The sequence below is a fragment of the Balaenoptera acutorostrata genome, chromosome 1 (assembly GCF_949987535.1).
Source record: "Balaenoptera acutorostrata chromosome 1, mBalAcu1.1, whole genome shotgun sequence".
NCBI classification, from domain to species: Eukaryota; Metazoa; Chordata; class Mammalia; order Artiodactyla; family Balaenopteridae; genus Balaenoptera; species Balaenoptera acutorostrata.
In genome coordinates, this window is record NC_080064.1 from 24524637 (window position 1) to 24529599 (window position 4963).

The following is a 4963-nucleotide window of genomic DNA, read 5'->3' on the forward strand; positions in this document are numbered from 1 at the left end:
AAATCTGATTCTAAAATGGACAGAGGAAGCAAATACACATTTTTTCAAAGAAGACATCCAAATGGCCAACAGATACATGAAAAGATGTTCAACATCACTATCAGAGAAATGCAAATCAAACCACAAGACATCTCGTCACACTTGTTAAAATGGCCATCGTTAAAAAGACAAGGTAAAACAAGCATCGGTGAGAATGTGGAGAAAAGGGAATCCTTGTTCCCCGTTTCCCTGTTGGGGGAAATGTAAGTCATTTCAGCCACTACGTAAAACAGGATGACGGTTCCTCAAAAAATTAAAAATCGATTTGGAACTTTATGCTACAGCAAGGTCACTTCTAGACATATATCTAAAAAGATAAAAACCGGATCTCAAAAAGAAAGAAATACAGCATTTTTCAGTTCAGGAAAAGTTGCTTCAGGGTCAGTACGGAGAGGGCTAGGCGCTAATTACACCAAAACTACGCCTGGTGGTTACTGAGTCTGCAGGTCCTTCCCCCTGCGGTGCCTTCAGCGATGGAGGGTGCTGGAGTAGCACCCTGTGGAGTCTGACCGCCTAAGAGCAAGGTCTGGCCCTGTTCTCACTCGCAGAGTGACCATGGGCAACAGAGGGATGTTACAGTGTCAAGGTTGTTCCACCCACAGCCTCCATAAGGACGCCCAAAGCCAGGAACATGTAGATCTTTCCTTCCCACACTCCCCCTACGACACCTGCCGTCACCTCTCAGGGCAGAGGAGCTGGGAAGGTGCACGGTGATGTCCCTGGCAGGTTCCTGTTCCTTCCACTGTCCCACCTGAAGCCCCTTAGAACACCTTGGCTTTTCCCCAAACCCTCTGATAGGAACTCAGCTCCACCTACATGTAAAATTTCAGCAACTTGGCCCTGGCAAGGTCAAGGTTGAAAGAACTGTGGTGTTGTAAGCTGTGAGTTGTCAGAGGGGAGACTCCCGGGCTGGAGTCACCCTCTGACCTGTGGTCGTGTCTCCAGGCCTTTGCCAAGGTAGCCTCCCTGCCTGGACTGTCCCCCCAGCACGTGGAGCCGGGGAGACGGCAGCAAAACTGTTTACCAGACGGACTCTGTTTGCTTAAGGCTGCGGCTTCCTTGTGCTGGCCACTCCCTGCCAAGCCCACTGCCTATTGAAACGCCCTTGTGGCTAATGAGGCCCGCTTCCTCCGGGAGTCCCAGGGGAGAGGCTGGAATGTGAGCGCCAGCTCCCAGAGAGCGCATCCAGGTGGGCAGTGGGAGCCCATCCAGGTGGGCGGTGGGAGGGGCCTGTGGCCGCAGAGACCCACAGGAGCAGCTTCTCACACCCAGAGTAGGTGTTCTCACCACCCCCCGGGCCCAGCTTCCTTTAACCTGGGACTTAAAACTTGAGTCTTTGACTCAGAGGCAAAGAATATACAAATCAATTTTCACTGCAAAGTAAAGGAGCTGTTACAGTGGAGGATTACTGGACTGAATGTCAATATTATGACATAGTATGAGTGTATATCATGTTTGGTAATTGCAATCATTGTTGCTTTTGTTGTGGTCATCCATGTACAATGCTTGGTGTCAGTCTATTTATCTCTTGTAAAAATAAAATACAGTGTGTGTGTGTGGAAAAAAAAAAAAAACTTGAGTCTTTGAGACTTAAAGCTATTTCATTGCAAATCGGAGATTTCATTGCCTGATTGGACATGAATCCCTGGTCTCCCCAAAGTCAGCAGAGACCTCACAGAATGGAGAACTTGCCCATAAATCCAGGGCAAGGCTTCTTCATCCGCCATGTGCATATACTCACCCCCGCCGCCTGCGGGCTATAGCAGTGTAGCTGCGCTGTCCTTCCGATTTATGGCCCCTTCAGGCCACAGCCTCCGTGTGTGTGAACCACTCTCTCTCATGGGCCATCAGACCTCACACATGCTGTCTTGGTCTCAGTCCCTACAAGCAGTCAGGCGGGCTGGAAGCCAGAGGCTGGACAGGGCAAGGAGACGTGTGCTTTCACGTGAGGGCATGCCCTGGGAGGCCATGGGCCAGTATCACGTCCTGCTGATGGGTTAACACCTCTGTGAACCCAACCACTTGGTGACACCCCATCCACATGACATCCCACCCACATGTCCACAGATGGCACTCACATCTCAACCTCCCTCCTTCCTCACTCTCCTGACTCCAGACCTATAGACACAGCTGCCTCTTGAGTAACTCCCATCATGTGGTCCCCAGGGTAGCTCAAATGCAAGCTTAGTGCATCTTCTTTTGTCCCCCGTCCTATATCCTCAGCTCAGAGCTGGGCACCACCATCCCAAAGACTCTCCAAACCTGGGCACGAGTCTCGTGAACCTCCTCTTCCTCACTTCTGCCCTGCAGGTCCTGCTTCCCAAATGCCTCGTGAATCTACCCAGCCCCATGGGCACAGCCTGAGTTTGTGCCCCCAACATACCTCACCTGGACCACTTCCCCCGTCACCCCCTGTCCGGGTCCTGCACCCACAACGGATGCCTCCTCTACCACAAGCAGCGTAGGGCTCTAGAGCCAGGCCTGTCCTCGGTGCCGGGACGTTCAATGATGACTATGCCTCAGTCCCCATCTTCAAGGGGCTCTTCAAGTTTCGGAATCATGTCATCACTCTGCTCACCCTGCAGGGTGCCTGAGGTGGGCCAGGAAGGACCAGAGGAAGAAGTTCGGGCTCCATCAGGCCTGTCGGAGTCAAAGCCCAGCTCTGCCCCTTAACCGATGGTGAATTTGGGCAAGTGGCTTGCCCGTCCTGAGCCCCAGGAAGCGTCCTTGCACGGCACCTGCGCGGGGGGCAGATGGGAGAGTCACAGAGATGACACACTGAAGAGCCCACTCAGTGACCGTTCCTGCTACCGTCACAGCCCTGAGAAACTGGGGTGTGCCCTCCCGCTCAGCCACAAGGGCTTGATTTTGTCGACTCTCCTTCCCTCCGAGAGACAGCCCGTCCGGGCGGCGCTCACCTGCCTGGACTGCACGAAGTCCCTCTTTCCTGGGGCCAGCTCCTTTCCAGGCGTCTAGTTCAAACAGGCCCTCTCAGTGGGTCCAACCAGCCCCGTCAAAGGACCCCTGCATGAGCCTCAAATGGGGCATTGATAGGGCCGCGGTGAGGGCTGCCTAGCAATGGTGGGCTGCCTTGGCTTGGCCCGGGCCACGTGACTTCCCCAAACACAGCTATTTCCTGTTCCTCGGGCCAGCCGCCTCCCAGCCGCCTGGCCACAGGGCACAATTCCACTATACACCTCAGCCCGTTCTTTGGCTTCGAGCCAGGGTTGGGGTGGGAATGAGGATGGGGGTATCACCTCAGCTGGTCCTCAGGACACACGGCCATGGCCCCTTGGCATCTTCTTGATGAGGATGCAAGGCTGGAGGAAAGGCTAGGCCCCTCCGCCTGTGACCTCTGCCCCCAATCCCCATTTGATGGGGGCTTCTGGGGGGCCTCTTCATATGGATCTTCACAAGAAGCAAGAACTCACACAGACTGTGGCCCCAGCCCTTTTAGCCTCCACTTAAAGCAGAATGAAAAGGCACTTAATCTAACCCCTGACTGCTGTGTGGCCTCAGGAAAGTCACTTGATGTCTCTGGGCCTCAATTCCCTCATGTGTGAAAGGGAGGTCACTGTCCATCTCTATTAGAGCCTCACTTTATCAGATGTTTGGGGATCTGATAAAGAGCAGATAAAACCCATGAAGAAATCTGCTATCCCCAAGAAAAGCTGACAACTCCAGAAGGTTGACAATTCCTCTCAAATCCCCTTCTCTCCTTCTCCACAAGAGGACTTCACCAGCCTTCTTATGGGTCCCTGACTTTGGTCTCTTCCTTTCTAAAACCCAAGCCCGATCCTGTAACTCCCCTGCCCAAAAACCCTCAAAGACTTCCCCTGTCCCAGGATGAGCCCATGCTCCTGGGCACAGCATTCAAGGCTCTATTAGGTCTCATTTGGTACTGGGGATGGAGCCCAACTCAGACTGCCTCGTACTCTCTGCCAGCTTCACTCTCAGGCAGCTCAGCCCGGGAGGAAGAAGGCAAGAGGTGGAGAAAAAGAGAAAGAGATGACTGAAGAATTTGATTCCTGGGTCCAACCACGCCTGACCAGATTCCCTGGATTTTTCGTTTATGTGAGCCAAGAAACATCACGACCACCCTTTTGTTGTTGTCGTCATTGTTTTCAATAAACCTGGTTCACTAAGGTTCCTGTTGCTTGCAAGCATCTCCTTCCTGTAAATGCTCTTCTTGGCTGAAGTTAGCCAGGGTGGGCTTGCAGCCAAAGAACCCTGATGTACACAAAGGCTCTTCGTGATCCAGGCGCCGAGACCCTGGCAGCCTCCTCTCCCGCCCCTCCGCACTTGCAGCCACGCTAGGCTGCCTCCCCAGCCTCTCCCCACCTCCACAAGGCCTTCCACATCCTGCCGCTTCAGCCCAAAACATCCTCCCCCAGTTTGCTCACTGCTGCCCCTTCATCCTTCAGACTCAGCTCGGTGAAACCTCCTCCAGGAAGCCTCCTCTGGCTGTCCTAGGTCCCTCAGGCTTTCCCCGTGACGGTGTTGTAATCATCACAGGCTATCATAATCATTTACATACCTGTCTTCCCCTTCCCCAGACGGGGGGTAACTGGAGGCTAGTCTGACCTATTGTGGTCACCCCAGTGCCCAGGGTAGGACCTGGCTCCAGGTGGGTGCTGTCCACGCCTTATCAGGGAGACATCAGGGTGCTTAGAGGGTCCCTGATTTGTGATCAGAAACGGTGCCAGGGCATGACACTCCCTAGCTGGCCATGGCCCCTGTGAGTTTCTGGACTGAATGAACTGTCGTGTGTGTGTGTGTGTGTGTGTGCGTGCATGCGCGTGTGTGTGTGTGTGCGCGTGCGTGCGTGCACGTGTGTGTGTGTGCGTGCGTGTGCTGGGGTGATGGAGGTGGTGTTCCCAGCCCTGGCCATACACCATATTTTAGGAACCACGTCAGCCAGAGA